Source organism: Delphinapterus leucas, chromosome 9 (assembly GCF_059928025.1).
Source record: "Delphinapterus leucas isolate spDelLeu-1000000601 "Yukka" chromosome 9, BTC_Dleu_Yukka2, whole genome shotgun sequence".
NCBI classification, from domain to species: domain Eukaryota; kingdom Metazoa; phylum Chordata; class Mammalia; order Artiodactyla; family Monodontidae; genus Delphinapterus; species Delphinapterus leucas.
Window position 1 is genome coordinate 47,632,486 of NC_143137.1, and position 16,617 is coordinate 47,649,102.

At 40.3% G+C, this 16,617-nt stretch overlaps 1 long non-coding RNA gene across 1 annotated transcript in view; it reads right to left on the minus strand.

Moving 5' to 3' along the window:
* LOC149748398 (uncharacterized) overlaps positions 1–16,617 on the minus strand; it is an 80,306-nt gene that overhangs the window by 51,182 nt on the left and 12,507 nt on the right. The window lies entirely within an intron of this gene.

Here is a 16,617-nt window from a genome sequence, read left to right on the forward strand (position 1 = left end):
TAATGATTCACAAAAAAAGCTCTCACAAGCCAAGTACAATGCCAGCTTTACTTGTGGCTGGAAACTTTTTGATTCAGCGTGGTAACATCAGTCAGCTCACGATTATCACCGTTTCTGATTTACCATGATGAATGCCTTCAGTTTTAAAGAAAACTAATTAATTAATACTTACCGAGCAGAAAAAAGTCTTTCAAATATAAAAGTAAGAAAAAACAAAGAGGGCCTTTATGGTGTAAAGCTGGGAATCAGAGATCTCTAGTCTACCCTCAGCTGCCCTGTCCCAACACCTCCTTAAACAATAACTTGCTGGTTGAGTCCACACCCTCTTTCCCATCCCACCTCCTGCCCACTTTTAGAGTGCAAAACATACTCTTTAGTGTGACTGTCTTTTGGAGGTGAAAATACAAATCAACATGTTGGGGGCTATCGAAACGTTAAAGGAAACCCTGAACTTCAGCTCTCAGGAAATGAAGGAGTTAAGCAATATCTACTCCTGGATGAAATTCTATTATATAACAGTAAATGTGTCTCTAGATAGTAAGGGCTTTAGGCAGGATTCTTGTGCTTTGTCTCTTGCACACTCTACCCAGTAAACACTTAAGGCACTGTATAAATGATGCATCACTATGCATCCCAAACACAAATGGCTCCTGAATAAAAGCCTTTTTGGATAACTGGGAAATAGCACACGGGGATGAATGCCAGTGTTTGTAAATGCACTCTGAGCCTGAAAGTTACCAGATTCTAATCTCACAAATGTCTGTATTCTCTTTTCTGTTCCAGAACAGATTTAGGACCATAATTCCAAAAACAATCATACAAAGAATACTGCGCATGTTAATCATCGAGTGACTGCATTTAAGAAGTGGGATGATATTACACTGCTCATGGTTAACAGGATTGTATCTTTAAACACAGCTATTAATATCATGACTACTAATAACAGCACTTCCATTCCATTTAGTTAGATTACAGTACCAACTGCACCTTAAGTTTCACGTTGTTACATGAAGTAAGCTGTGCTTTTACTGTACTTCTTGAAATCAATGACCACTTAAAAGTTAGGATTCTGTAGGGACTCAGTAAAATATTTGGTGACAGAACTAGAAAGCATTTTGTATTGGTGGAAGGTGGTGGAAGGAAGACCTATGGATTCAAGACTTCAGTGGTATTTTCGCCATACAGATAGCTTTATCTGAAGAAGATGGAATGGTGGTCTCTCTTGGCAAGCTTTACAGACCTTTCCTTGTGCTCCCAACACTGTATACAGTATGAGGAAAGGAAGCACCCACGACAGAGAGTGAATGCTGGCTTTGCCACTTATTAGCTACATGATCTTGGGTAAAATTTTCAGTCTCTCTGAACTTCAGTTTCCTCATCAGAATAGAGATAATAATACCTACTAAATAAAACAATGTAAGTAAAGTATTTAACACAGTGCCTAGCATATAGTAGGCATTAATCAAATTAATGGATTAATCACAAACAGTAATAAGAAGTCTTTAGCCGTGCCCCTAAGAATCCTTTCAACTGATCATGCAAGTGGCATCTTGTGGGTAAGAGCTGAGACCTCTGAGGGATGCTGTCACTGAATCAGTGACATCAGACAAAATCGTGACCGAATTACACCAAACCAAAGACCTTCTGATGCTTGCTGTCCTTCTAAAAGTGGGGGAAGGACAATTAGGGACAGTTCATCATTTGCTCTAACATAACCTTTGAGTTACCTCGCCAGCATAGTGTGAAATTACACTCGGGGACTTTCATATAGCAGAATAAATGCAGCCTGTTCTCCCAGATTCCATCAGCTTGGTAACATATCCTTAAATCTCACAGTCAAATGCTGCAAAAGGCTAGGCTGGTCCCATTTATCAGAGGCAATGATTAGTTCAAGGAGAATCTGAGAGAATCCCGGAGTCTTTCTTCTACTTTGGAACCTAATCCTAAAATTCAACATTTGATTATTTCCTAGAAGAAACCTGCAATGGAAACTCCACTGGGTAGGGAAAAATGATAATTGCATCTAAGCACAGGCAAATAATTGGCTATCAGGAGTCTCAGACTCTTTGTACTTGGCATATTTAAGATAATATAATTCAAGTCTGAAGGGGAACTGAATGGTTTTCAATTTTGCTACCCCTCCAGAAATCCATCTTCTTCAGATGTTCCTGCTACCCACAACCAAGGGAATAATACACAGATGAGTAATAAACTGGTGCTGTTCTGTGCCTACTCCCCAGGCCACAGAAAGAACAAAAACAAAACAAAAAACCACCCTCTGCTGTTCTCTAGCAAACACACAGGGAAGCTAAACACAAGCCGACAGATTGTTTGTAGTGGGGCTGAGGTCTCAGATATGCTTCAGAAACATCAGAAAACATGGGTGATGAAAGGCCATATGCGCAAATGCACACACAACGGACACAGGCTACAAAACAAGACCTCTGCAGCTTGAGAAGCAAGGGCACGAAGCATTGATTTTCACTGGAGAGGGCATATCAGGTTACAGGAATGCACACATTTAATTTTTATGAGACTGAAGGCTCACAGAAACAACAAAAAAATTCCCACTTTGCGACACACTAATGTAGCCAGTGAGGGCAACTTTAAAATAAAACAAAGGGAAAGGCTTAATTGTGTTATCAAAAGGCCTTTGAAAATAAACTGTAATGCCACAAGCCACTCAGACATGTTCTGTGACACTTTTAGTCTCCTGGCAAGAGAAAGGCTGGACCCAGGTCACATCCGCAAATCCTCTTTTTTATATAAATAAGTATAGATGGGATTACTCACCCCTTTCTGCTTTCTCTAAAGAATAGTTTTCGTTTTCTAGGTAAATCAAAGACTCACCAATCTTCCAGCTCTCAGCCCCAACCCAAGAAGAGAAAGTAAGCAAGGCAGAAATGTGGTTTCATACCAGAGCATCTTCTTCCAGCCAAATGTAATTTACAGCAGAGTGTCTAGTTCATCTGTCACACGAGAATTATATACCCTCGCCACTTACCCTGAAAATAAATATGCGCTCCTCATTCAGGTAAATGAGATCGTTTCAGAAATAAACTGACTCCCCCCACTAAAACTTGCCTTCCGCAAAGAAAATAAATGTTTGAGATGTTTCTGCTGATGAAGACAATGCCACCGACACTTAAATTTAAGAGGCTGGTTGTATGGCCCTTGTTCATATGAAGGCCAGACCAGAAGAAGCTAGAGGCCACGAGAGCCGGAAACATCTGATAATAACTATGCTAAATCAACTCTTAGCTCTTATCAGCATGCAAAATCTCCCAGGCAAAAATGGAGGGGAAGAGGTCAAAACACACATCTCCACTGACAATCATACATCTGGAAAAAAAACAACCTTACAAAATGACGCTGAATTTTTACTAGCCCACACAAAGCTCTTAACCATAGAGTTCCTTTCACTTGAACTTCACAACAGCCTTGTAAATTAGAGAAGGTATCATTTTCCCATTTAGAGACTGGGAAACTGAGGCAGCATGCAGTTACCTAAGTGTCCAAAAACTCACAGCTGGTTATAGGTTGAGTCAGGGTGAAAAAAGCCAGGTGGCCCAAGTGATAATTCCAGCATTCATTCAATCCCTCTGCTTTCAGAGGAATTACAACACATGGTCTCTACTCTTAGGGTGCACATGACCTAATTAGAAAAATAAGACGCTCACACACTAAATCAAACAACGCCATTGAAGAAAAATCACCAATGCTATGCATAAACCCTTTTCACTCTTTTCAACTCAAAGCCATATTAATTTTCTGAATTTATGGAATTAACAAAAAGATTCTTAATCAGTCAACAGACATTTTCGAACTTAAAACCGCACAGTAAAAGTCAGGGCCACTGGTCAGAACATGTCCCATTTGTTAAATTATTTACGCCCACATGACTCTCCTATTGAATATCTAGGTAAACTATAATAGTCTTAGGTGTAATTATTTACCAATGACCAGATTTTATGGTTCACCTTGAAGGAAAAAGAAGTTAACGTGGTTTAAAAACCAACAGTCTCAAATATTTAGCTATTTTTATTAGTGAGTTACAATGATCTGTGGAAATATAAAACTTTATAATTTAAAAATTTTTTAACTTTATAATTTTTTTGGCATTCCCTCTTCTTGGAACTTCAAAATTTCTAAATATTTTCAACAGATTTTCAAATTTCTACATTTTAAAGAATTCACTTAGCATGGCGTAAAATAAACAAAAGGAAGCCAAGAAACTATTAATACTAGGCAACAAAGTCTCCACAAACAACTGAATCTGGGTGTTGAATTTGGGGCATTTGATTGAAATTCCATAAAAGGAATGAAGAATTAATGATCTAATAGTTGTAATAATTAGTAATTATATTTTCAGAGGCTCTAAGAAGAATTAATTAGAGCATACCTTTGAGGTATTATTATCTCCATTATAAAACGAGGAGCGGAGATGGAGCCGGGATGAACCAGTTGCCTCTGGCCACAGGCAGAAAAAGCAGCGAGCGAGCGGGCTGTCGGATACCTGAAATTCCTGAGCCCCACGGCCTCCTAACTAAGTCTGCTCACTCTGAGCTGGCATCAGGAAGTTCATTCTTTACGTGACATAAACAAGTAGCTATCTTTTTTCTTTCGTTGACTATTCCTCTCTCTAGAGCTACTGACCCCCTTCAGTTCTCCCATGTGATTCTTTTCAGATTTGGTTTCCTTGGCAAGCTGCCACCTGAAAGTGTAGTTGAATCAAGTGAGATAAGTAGAAGTCTGGATCTTGAAAAAAATTTTATTACAGGAGAAGGAAAGGGAAACAGGCAGAAAAATATTAAGGAAGATTCATGTAACTGAACCAATAACAAGAAGTGACATTATTCTAAAAGTAAACTGTGTTTATATATTTACAGGCTCAGATATAAACCACTATATCAGGAACTAAGAACCACAAAAAATAAATTTAAACCTTTTTATATGATAGAAGTCTATGGCTATATTTATGCCTCTAAATTTTTAAGAGTGCATACCCTTGCCATATTAAAAAATGTAAATTTCAATAAGCGAAACATTAATACTCTAAAAGAAAAATGGGGACTTTCCCGGCGGTCCAGTCATTAGGACTTCGCCTTCCAATGCAGGGGGTGAGGGTTCGATCCCTGGTCGGGGAGCTAAGATCCCACATGCCTCGCAGCCCAAAAACCAGAACATAAACCGGAAGCGATATTGTAACAAATTCAATAAAGACGTTAAAAATCGTCCCCATCAAAAAAAAAGAAAAAAAAACCTTTCTAAAACAGCCAAATGGCATAGACAGACATGAACAGACAATTGACAAACTGCCAGTAAATAAATGGATATAACGTTCAACGTCCCTTTTAATCAAATAAAAGCAAATTAAAACAATTTTGACCTAACAAATTGGCAAATATCTCTCTTTTAGTGACTACCTAAATCCTGGTTAGAGGTCAAGTTTGACAGGTACTCGGCATAGCCTTGATGATGATGAGGCAAATTGGTACAGGCTGTTTGAAAGCGATTTAATAAAATGTATCAAAATCCATTTGTTGGATTAATTCCTTTGGAAAAATGAGAGATGTAGATGAAGAGTTACGTGAAAGAAGGGTCATCAAAACGTATGCATTACCAAAGAAAAATTCAAAATGGACTAAGCATCTAATAATACGCAGAATGACTTAATTATGACAAATAGAAGATTATACAGTCATTAAAATCATATTTTCAAAACATACATCATGAACTTGTGGAAATGATCACGAAATAATGTTAAACAGAAAACAAATCCAAACACAAAACTGCAAATACTCTATGAATTATAGTTACACGATATGGATGGATAGACATAGATTATATGAAGGATATACATCAAAATCACCAACAGTGATTATCTTCGGTTAGAATTTTCTTCATTACATGTTTCTGTATTTTCTATGAGTTTTTTTCTTAAATCAGAAAACAGTACATTTATCTCTAAAATTTAAAAAAAAAAAAAGCCAAGAGAATCCTTGAACTTCAGATTTAGCTGGCATTTTTTCACATTTTTGTTCAAGCCAGCTAAAATTCATCTTGACTCAGAAAGGAACACACCAGCAAGTAGACTTTAGCATTAGGATTGGCCGATTTCCAGTGTTAAAACTTTGGAACTTTCCTTTCCTAGTTACCCTTGCAGGAAAAAGAGATGCCCTATTGTTCCTCTTCGGGGTATTTTTCTCACAAGGTCAGCTTCAGAGGGAATTTGGAGGAAAGAGAATTTACCAAGACCACTATTTTAAATGGTGTGCTCTAATTTTACAAGCCCACATGACACTGCCAAGCTGCCTCAGTGCCTGCCGGCTTAGAAAAGAGCTCCAGGACTACATACAGGCACCAGCCATAAATGACACAACCGAAAAATGATTGCGGCTTGTTTGAGAAAATATGCACAGAACATGCCAAAAAGACTCCTACACTGGATGTTTTTCTGAATGAATTTCTTGTAAGTCCTGTCACGTGAAACTAATGTAATACTAGGAATCCCTATGATACGAGGACCTCTTTCCAAATGCATCTACCACATTGCTTTTGCCATTGGCTGGTCGAAATACACAACACTTCACCTCTGTGTTAAATGAATTGCCTAATTCAAACATCCTATTATAAAGTTTCAGTGCTTGTTTTATCTTTGCCCAAGCATGGCTTTAGTTAATAGATTTCAGAATCTTTCTTTGAAAAACAGCTCAATGCAATAACGAATGCAATTAGAATCACATACACAGAAAAAATTATTGCTGCTTGCAGTCACCCCAAAACCTGCAATGGCTCTCCACTGCATTTAGATTGAAATCTAAACTCCTAACCTGGCTTAATACACCTCACCTCCAGCGTCATCTTGTAGCATTTAATCCCTTGCCCACTACACTCTGGACATACTGGTCGTTTTTGCTTTTTCTCAACCCTGGCAAACTCATTCCCATAGCACTAGGTCTCCTCTGTATCTTAAGAGAATATTCTTTCCTATAACCTCCAAATGATTAGACCAGCTTGTTTTCAGGTCGGGGTTAAAAGTAATCAAGTGAACAATGGAAACAACCTAAATGTCCATCAACAGGTGAATGGATAAAGAAGATGTGGTATATATACAATGGAATACTACTCAGCCATAAAAAAAGAATGAAATAGTGCCATTTGCAGGTACATGGATGGACCTAGAGACTATCGTACTAAGTGAAGTAAGTCAGACAGAGAAAGACAAATATTATATGACATCACTTATATGTGGACTCTAAAGTATGACACAAATGAACTTAACTACAAAACAGAAAGACTCACAGACATAGAGAACAGACTTGTGGTTGCCAAGTGGGAGGGAGAGTCGGAGAGGGATGGATTGGGAGTCTGGGACTAGCAGATACAAACTATTTTTATAGCATGGATAAACAGCAAGGTCCTACTGTACAGCACAGGGAGCAATATTCAATATACTGTGATAAACCATAATGGAAAAAAATATGAAAAAGAATGTATATATGTGTAACTGAATCACTTTGCTGTATAGCAGAAATTAACACAACATTGTAAATCAACTGTACTTCAATAAAATTAACTTTTTAAAAAAGTAATCAAGTGAACACGTGACTTAACAATCCTGTGAAATGGCAAATTAAAATTAATATATTTTTAATTTGGTAGTCTTGCTTAGAAAAGACTGACCTTTGTTTACCTCCAATGTTTAGAAGGTACCTTTCAAATGCTTTCCTGATAAATACAGAGGTTATAAATGTCCAAGCATGAGCCAAAGGCAGAAACAAAAGAATGAACCAGGATTCTTTATTGGTCACAATTCAAAATCTAGAAGTTTCCAACATCAACCTCCCTTGTCTGTCCTAATTATTGTGTCTTAAGGAAGTGATGGTGCTTGTTTCCCTTATTTCTTTCATTTCAAAAAGTGTAACGTTATTAATGCCATAACTACAGCATCAACTCATAGTATTATTTACAAGTACTGCTATATCGGACAGTCTTTGAGATGTCTCCTAATTATCCCAATCTTATGGTATACATGTGTGTAATCTCCTCCCCTGAATACCAGCTGGGCCTACTGACTTGTTTCTAACAAACAGAATATGGCAAATGTGGGAATTCCCTGGAGGTCCAATGGTTAGGACTCAGTGCTTTCACTGCCAGGGGCCTGGGTTCAATCCCTGCTCGGGGAACTAAGATCCCACAAGCTGCATGGCACAGCCAAAAACAAATAAATAAATAAACATTAAAAAAAAAGAATATGGCAAATTTAATGGGATATTGTGTCTCTGAAGTTGAATTACCAAAAGGACTGTGATTTCCATCTCTCGCTTTCTCCCTGTTAGAACCTTGCTTACTCTTACCCTGCCAACAGCCATACAAAAGAGCTTGCACGTGGAACTTGAGGCCTGCAACAGCCATGTGAGTTTAGAAGTATATCCTCCCTTAGTTAAGGCTCAGGATGGCTGCAGACCTGGCCAACATCTTGATTACAGGCTTGTGAGAGACCCTGAGCCAGAGGACCCAGCTAAGCCACAGCCAGATTCCTGACCCACAGAAACTCTGACTTAATAAATACATGTTGGGGGGGGGGCTCATTTGATACACAGCAATAGCTAACTAATACAACTGTTTACAACCCAAACTATATACTCGGCATTTTCTTTTCTTACCATTAGGATTGTAATGAAAGGAAACTTAGCTCCCCAAATTATAAGGATAAAATCAGGTCGCATGGGGATATAGGATATTCAGAACTAGAAATAATTAATCAGGATTTATTCTCAAAGGGAATAATAACTATATTTGGTACATCAATCATAATAGCCACTCATAACGTATACAGCATTTTTAAATCCAGCTGGTGTTTTCACATTCAGGGGCATTTACTACTCTTGAAAAGTTTATGAAGTAGGTATGATTATGATCTCTATCTTACAGATAAGGAGACTGAGACTCAGTAGATTTTATGACTTCCACGAAAGCAAGGACCTTCTCTACCTTGTTCACCACTTTTCCCCAATGTCTAGCACTCAACATGTATTTGTTGAGTGGGTCTCTCCCACAACAATGTTCTCTACAAAGACGGTGACTTTTTTCATGAAGTTCTCCGATTGACATATATCCATCAATCAATCTACCAATCAGTTTCTACATATAACTGTGTCACACACCAGTATCGATTCATGGAACCAGTATCTGTGTTTCCCAAACAACACAGCCTCCTCTGAAAGCTCACTCTTGCTTTAAAGACAGTAAAGAGAAAAATCTCTAATTTAATCCTGTTTTTCATACAGTTCGACACCACCAAAAAGAGAGACTCAAAGCAAACAACCCTTTCTCGGTAAATCAGACCTCTTCCCTCACAAATGATTATATCATTTCCTATAATCTTCCAGGATGAGGCTGGAGACAACGGACCTTTCCAAGAGCCACCAAAGGAGGTCATCAGCCGACCCAGACCCCCATCACCCCCCCACAACGCTCCCACCCCTCCCCTGCCATGCCTCGCCTCTGTCCCCCAATAAACATGGTGAGTAGGAAGTAATAGGTCTTGTCAAAGGTCATGATAAAATAATCTCAGGCGATGCCAGATAGAGGATTCCACAGAAATGCAACAAAACTGCTGATAAGAAAACAGGAGGTGGGGGGATTTTGATTGGGAGGTTTATATAAGCCTTAAATTCCTTTTCTTTTCAAAGTTTCACAGTCAAGTGATCCATTCAGTCTTCAACCACAGTCCAGCCTCTACTCACTGTTACCCAATAAAAAAGTGTTTGTTCACAAGAAACACATGGAGCCATGAAATAATAAATTAGTCTACGTTTTAAGAAGATAAGAAAATCATTAGGTACGGTTACCCTTGGAACTATACTATATGATTACAAAACGGAGGAACTGCAACGTATCGCATATAAGGTAATAAATTAATAACAGTCATACACTCATTTAGCAAATATTGAAGAAGTATCTGCAATGTGCCAGCACTAGATGTTGGAAAAATGGTGATGAGCCAATCATGCATGACCCCTGACATTTCAGAATTTACATTCTACTGGGACATATGGATTTTAAAGTTTTAAAAATTAAAAATCACTTAAAGGAATATACATTTGAAAACAGTAAATGAATGAAGGAAAAGTTCAGGGTAGCTTGAGAATTTAATACGGGGACCGAATTTAGAGTAGGGAACCAGGGGAAAGTAGCAGTTATCCAGGCTGTAATGGTCTAGGCAGAGGGCACAGCATATGCAAAGACCCTGCAGCTGACAAAGGCCTGGTGCTTTCAAGCACCTGAAATTCCACTGTGACTGGGGCTGTGTGTTGTGAGATGAGGCTGGACTAGATGATGCCAAAGACTGTGATCTTGCCTCTGTAGCCCAAAACCCTTCCCTGCGTGGCAGCATCCCACTGTCTACTGAAAGCCTTCTCACACATAACATGCCCCAAATCAAGTTCTTTGTCTTTCCCACCAAACCTTCCACATCCCATCTGTTGATGGCAACTCTATCCTCCCAGTGTCTCAGGTCAAAAACCTTAGCACCCTCCCTGACTTCTTGCTTATCACCACACCCAATCTGTCAGCAAATCAGTTCAGCCTTTACCATCAAAATTAGTCATTAGCCAAACTCCTTCTGAAAATCATCTACTCCAAGCCGCCATGGTCTCTTCCTCCTAACAGGTATCCCTGTTGCCCCCCTACCCCCTATACAGTCTGTTCTTCAACCATAACAATGGAGGTCTTTAGAAGTGATGAATTCTCTTCTCAAAACTCTCCAATGGCTTCCTTTATTGCTGAGATTAATATCCAATGTTCATAGCATGGTCTGCAAGCCCCTACATGATCTGGCCACCCACCTCCTTACTGTCCCCATCCCTGCTTTCACACCAGGGCCTTAGTATGAGCAGCTCCCTTTGCCCGAAAGCTCTTTCTCCAGATCTCCGCAGGAATTGCTCCCTCACTTCAAAAGCTCTCTACTTATAAGTCACCTTCTCAGAAACACATCCCCTGACTACTCCATCTGGAAAGATGAAAGAGCACACTGTATCCACTTACGTGGCTTCATCTTTCTTTTTGGCACTTAACTGCTGTATGATGCCTCTCTAGTTGTATAGAGATGTTGTCTGTTGATGCCCTGCCATACCCATAGAACCTGGGAGAGTTCTAGCAAAAGAGGGCAAAGGTACACATTTAATGATGTACTTTTTTGGGCTACCACATGGCCATCTCCAGATCACATAAAATTACAAACTCCTAGGAAACTGATTATGTCTAATATCTTACTAAGATCAAGGTTCTGGAGAAACAAGAGAAGGAGAGAGAAGACTGGTCAGGAGGAGGGAGAAGAAGGGTAGGGTTTATGGTAGACAGGTCAGGGTCTGGGGGAGGAAGATAGCCCTGAGGTTCTGTGACAGGCACTGTGGTGGAACAGAATGTGCTGAGAGGAAGGGGGGCAGAAATAAAAGGAATAAAAAGAATGTGAGGGTGCCCAAGACAAACCTTGACTCAGTCATAATCTTGCCTAGGCTCAACTCTAAAGGAAGATTTTTCATCCAGCATAAGGGGAAGGAGATGAAGGTCTTCTTCAGAGTACATATTTCTCTTGCCAAAAGATTGGTCATGTGTTTTTTATAATCATAAAAAAAAAAAAAATTCCACAGCAAACTTAAATGTCAAACAATAGGGGATGGTTAGGAAATTATGGTATAGCAATTCAATGGAATATGACGCATAATCATAGTTTTGAAAACTATGTAGCAACATGAAAAAAATGTCTGTGGTATAATTTTAAGTGATGGAAGCAGAATTTTTAAATGTGTCTATGTTCTGATTGAAACTGTTTAAAAATTACATTCATCTCTGGACAAATGAAAAAATCAGTTATTCCCTAGGGTTGTGAAAACCAATGTGATTTACTCATCTCGCCCCATTTTTGGAGTTCTAAAATGCTATTACAATAGTTTTTAAGCTATGGGAACGTCCATCAATACACTTAAAGAATCGCCCTAGGCTGGTCCTCCCAGGAACACTCGCCAGACATCAAACATGTCATGCTGGTAACAGGAAATTCATGACAAAGAACAATGTTTGAGTATCCCGATAATCAATTCACTCAGGGTTAATTAACCAGCGACTCTGTGTAAGGGACTATATGTTAGGTTCTGTGAGGGAAATCAAAACTGAGCAAAAGGCAATTCCTGCTGTGATGGAGCTGACGATCCAGGAGAAGGAATTTATGACAAACCCCAAAACAACCACAATATGACTTTTTTTAGTCCCAAGAAAAATATTAACAAAGCACTAAGGAATTAATTAATTTTGCATTCAGTTTTTGGTTTGAGAGATCTGGAGATGAATGTTTCCACAAGTGAGGGGTTAGGGGACAAGAACAGGTGTTCCAGGGAAGATGAGAGTCTGAACATGGCAGAGAGGCACTCAACACAAATAACAGTTAATTATGGGCCTGGCTTGAATATGGCGTATACCCACCGGGATGGTGGCTGGCGTTAGCCTAGAGGTCTTAAAACAAATGCTTGTAAAGGCTCTTGAGCAGGGAAATGAGAAGTTCAGAGCCATAAAGTAGAAAAATTCATTTAGTAGCCAGAATGGAAAGAGTCTGAGCTCAGGGACCAAACAAAATGGTTCCAAACTCCAACGCCTCCATTTACTGGTTTTGTCATATTATCTGGTTTGTCAGTCAACCTCTGGGCCTCGCTTTCCTCATCTATAAAAAGGATAACTCCAGCTCCTAGGTAGGTTTGTTAGGAAGGATGACATGGTAGATCGAAAGAGTAGGTTCAGTAAAGACTCAATAAATCATTCTGTTCCTCTTAATTCTCAGTTCAGAGAAGGAACTGGTGGAGAAGAAAGACAGGGCAGAAGGGTAAGGATCACAGGACACAGTTCATGTGGGACCTAGAAGAATGGGCAATGACATGTTCATGATGGCCAAGGGAAAAGGCAAAATCAGCAACTGTCATGAAGGTTCAAGCTGGGGGCTCAGGGGATGATTTTGGCCCCCACTGAAATGGGTATGTCAGAAGGAGAAATGGTATGAGGATTAGATCATGTCTGAACAATTTGAAAATTAAGGAACAGCAGCAGCCCATCTAGGAAAAAATGGTCAAGGTGAAGCTAGAAGTCAGGATTCATGGCCCGGGAGAGAGGCATGGGCTGGAGACACATGGCATATGCTGTAAGATTTTTAGTAGTTGACTGTTCCTATTACCAAGGTTTGTAATGCTCTTACCTACCTTTCTCCACAGCTCATCTTTATATATCCCAAATATGTAGAGAAATTGTTGGATCAAAATACCGTAATTGGCATATAGTCTAACTAACTTTAGCATCCTGTATTTTTCCCCATGATGTGTTATCTCTTTTTAACAGCTTATAGAGATATATAATTCACATATCATACAATTCACCCATTTAAAGTTTACAATTCAATGGCCTTAGAATATTCATTCACAGGTTTGTGCAACCATCACCACAATCAATTTTAGAACATTTTCATCAACTCAAGAAGAACACAGGGCTTCCCTGGTGGCACAGTGGTTAAGAATCCACCTGCCAATGCAGGGGACATGGGTTCGAGCCCTGGTCCAGGAAGATCCCACATGCCACAGAGCAACTAAGCCCATGCACCACAACTACTGAGCTTGCACTCTAGAGCCTGTGAGCCATAACTACTGAGCCCGCAAGCCACAACTACTGAGCCCACGCACCACAACTACTGAAGCCCACGCGCCTAGAGCCCATGTTCCACAACGAGAAGCCACCACAATGAGAAGCCCACGCACCTCAACGAAGAGTAGCCCCCGTTCGCTGCAACTAGAGAAAGCCCGCCCACAGCAACGAAGACCCAACGCAGCCAAAAATAAATAAACAAAATAAATAAATGTATAAAAAAGAAAAAGAAGAAAACCCACTTCCCTCAGTAGTCACCCCCGAGTCCCCAGCCCCACCCTCAGCCCTAGGCAACCACTAATCTACCTTCTGTCTCCATAGATTTGGCTATTCTGGACCTTTCATATAAATGAGTCATACAATATAGAGTCCTTTGTGCCTGGGTTTTGTTTCTCAGCACAATGTTTTCAAGATTCATGCATGTTGTAGTACACAGCATTACTTCATTTCTTTTTATGACCAAATAATTTTCCAACATATAGATATACCACATTTTGTTTATCTACTCATCAGTGGATGGACTTTGGGTTATTTCCATGTTTTGCCTATTATGAATAACCCTGCTCTGAACATTTATGTACAAGTTTTTGTGTAGACATATGTTTTCATTTCTCTTGGGTGTATACCAAGGAGTGGAATTGGTAGATCATAAGGTTTAGGTTTAATTTTTTGAGGAATTGCCAGACTGTTTTTCAAAGTGACGGTACCACCTGACAATCCCACCAGCAACGTACGAGGGCTCCCAGTTCTCCACATCCTCATCAACGCTTGCTATTGTCTGTCATTTTCATTATAGTCATCCTAGTGGGTGTGAAGTGGTAATCTCACTGTGTTTTGCTTTTTTTTTTTTTGCGGTACACGGGCCTGTCACTGTTGTGGCCTCTCCTGTTGCAGAGCACAGGCTCCGGACGCGCAGGCTCAGCGGCCATGGCTCACGGGCCCAGCCGCTCCACGGCATGTGGGATCTTCCCAGACCGGGGCACGAACCCGCGTCCCCTGAATCAGCAGGCGGACTCTCAACCACTGCGCCACCAGGGAAGCCCTCACTGTGGTTTTGGTTTGCATTTCCCTGATAGCTAGTGATGTTGAACATATTTTCATGTGTTTACTGGCCACTTGTATATCTTCTTTGTAGAACTGTCTATTCAGATCCTTTGCCCATTTTTAAATTGGTTATTTGTCTTTTTAGGATGATATGTTTTTAAAACACGAACTTTTGTCTTCTGTGCTTTCATTGTGTAAAACAGAGGTAGCGCATAGGCATAAATTGTCCATCAACAATTAGAAAAGCAGAATTACTTCTCTTCCTGCATTGAAACACCTATGTTCAACTTGATGTGTCTGTTGCTTATGGGAACTGGTGGCTTTTGTCCTTGTCAGTAAATATTAACACATCAAAACAACGGTTCTTAAGCCTGGCAGGGTGACAAACTACAGTTGTATTTCATTCTTTGTTCTCAGGGTTAAAAGTTGGTGCTGCCCTTTGGCATTGCTCTTTCACAAACTCTGAAGACAAATTCAAGGCCAAACCAAGGACAATGGCCACATCAGCAAATTCATTCATCAGTGTAATATATATACATCTATTTTAAAGTATGGACTTGTTTTGTTGGCTTTGTCCATTCCTGGTAATGTATAGACCCCCATCTCTGAAGGCTTGTTCTAAGTTTTTCTGGGGGTCCATCAGAAGTCTATTTTAAACATGTGCTAAAAAAATGTCTGGTTATGATTCCCACAACTCCCAACCTGCCAGCTCCCTTAGGGTCCCAGTACTACTTGCCCTGGGTGCTACCTTCTTGATGGGCATACTTACTGTTATGGGCTGAATTGTGTCCCCCAAATCTCCAGTACCCTAGAATGTGACTTTAATAGGAGATAAAGTCTTTACAGAGGTAGTCAAAGTAAAGTGAGGTCTTCAGGGTGGGCCCTACTCCAATATGATAGGCATCTTTATAAAAAGGGGAAATATGGACATGAAGACAGCCATCTACAAGCCGAAGAGAGAGACTTGGGACAATTTTCCCACACAGCCCTCCGAAGGAACCAATCCTGCTGACATCTTGATTTTGGACTTCTAGGCTCCAGAACTGTGAGAGAATAAATTTCTATCGTTTAAGCCACCCAGTTTATGGTACTTTGTTACAGCAGGCCTAGCAAACTAATATACCTGGCCATGCACTGGACCCCCCCTGAGTGCCAGAGCTGTGGCTGTCTTGAGGGGCGAGGCCCCTCTCTCTGACACAAAACGCCAAAGCTGCACTGCCTTGCAACCCAACACCTGCACTACAGCTTTTAGTTATAGTGGCTCTTTGAGTTTTTGTTCACAGTTATTTTTTGTTCTCTTCCAAGGACTCTGACACAAGCCCACGGGGCACCAGGCCAGAAACCCTCCCCTCCTCTACCACCACAAAGGACAGTCCAGACTTCATTACTGGGTCAGGCTTCTCCTGCCTGGCTCCCTCTTCCCTTAGAATGAATAAACCCCTCTCCCTTCCCTTATCGAATAGTTTATCAATTCTCCAGTCATATTGATCCTATTTCTTAAATGGCTTTTGAATCTGGCACCATCCCAGCCCAAGCCACTATCACCTCTAGTCTGGACAACCACACTAGCACCCTCACTGGGCTTTCTGCTTCCAGACCTGCATCTCCTCACCCTCCCACAACATTCTGTTGCAAGGACCTATTTGGTGTCTCTCCTACCGGTAAGATCTGGGAGGAGAGGGACTGCGTTGGGTTTCGATCATGTATCCCTAGTACCTGGCACATAATAGATGCTCGGTAAATAGCTGATAAAGGCAGGAAGGAAGGAAAGAGGGTAAGGGGAGGAGAGGTGTGGGTTTCTATTCCCTTACAGAAACCGAAGGCTCTGTTTTTTCATTGCTCTTAGTTGAACATATCCTTGCACTGAGAAAGGCAATCAAGTCAATA